Source organism: Chiloscyllium plagiosum, chromosome 39 (assembly GCF_004010195.1).
Source record: "Chiloscyllium plagiosum isolate BGI_BamShark_2017 chromosome 39, ASM401019v2, whole genome shotgun sequence".
NCBI lineage: Eukaryota > Metazoa > Chordata > Chondrichthyes > Orectolobiformes > Hemiscylliidae > Chiloscyllium > Chiloscyllium plagiosum.
Window position 1 is genome coordinate 27,385,916 of NC_057748.1, and position 969 is coordinate 27,386,884.

Below are 969 nucleotides of genomic sequence, written 5' to 3' on the forward strand. Positions count from 1 at the left end.
CTACCCCCCCCTCTCCTTCCCCCACCCCAGCTTCCTTCACCGGTTCACGGTTCGGCCATTCAGGGGAAGGCCTAGTCCCAGATTAGGCCGGGACTGAAGCCTGGGCATGGGAGTAGGTCTCTGAGGCACTGCTGGGAGAGAGGGTGGGGAAGCAGGCTTACCCTGACGGGCGGCTCCGTTTATCTCCCCCGCCTCGGATTGTAAAACCCACGCCGTTTTACCCAGGCCTCACGCGCACACTCCCCCACCCTCCCCTCCCTGAGGACTTGACCGTCTGGACAGGGAGACGACAGACTGCGAGAGCTGACTGGAGTGGATTCTGCCAGCGAAAGGAGATTTAAGGGGATTTACTCTGTCACTAGAGAGGGGGGGGGGGGTGTTTGGATTAGAGTCGGCACTCCAGGCCGGGGAAGCTCTCTCGGCTGCGGGCGGCTACGCTAATGCAGAGGCGGCCCGCTCTGGATTACAGTCGGAAACGCCGGCGGCTGGGGAGGGGGGGAGGCTTGGGAAGGTGCAGGAGCAGAGGGAGAGAACCCGAACCCGAGATAACACCTCTCCCCCAACCCCACCGCGCCGATTCCACCCAGCCCTCGGAAACCCAGGGGCAGCTCGACTGTGAGAGGCATCCCCTTGCCAGAGCCTCCCCACACGCTGTCCCATCCCCTCCCGAAAGCTCAATGTACAGCCGAACCCGTCCATGCCGACCAGATATCCCAACCTAATCAGATTAGGTTCCCTACAGTGTGGAAACAGGCCCTTCGGCCCAGCAAGTCCACACCGACCCTCTGAAGAGCAACCCATCCAGACCGAACACTACGGGACAATTTCCCACGGCCAACCCACCCTAACCTGCACATCCCTGGACACTATGGGATAATTTCCCACGGCCAATCCACCCTAACCTGCACATCCCTGGGCACTATGGGACAATTTACCATGGCCAATCCACCCTAACCTGCACATCCCTGG

General features: G+C 61.1%; 1 protein-coding gene across 4 annotated transcripts in view; it reads left to right on the forward strand.

Annotated features, from left to right (window-relative positions):
* The window catches only part of LOC122542371 (Snf2-related CREBBP activator protein), a 44,600-nt gene that overhangs the window by 37,845 nt on the left and 5,786 nt on the right, over positions 1-969 (forward strand). The window lies entirely within an intron of this gene.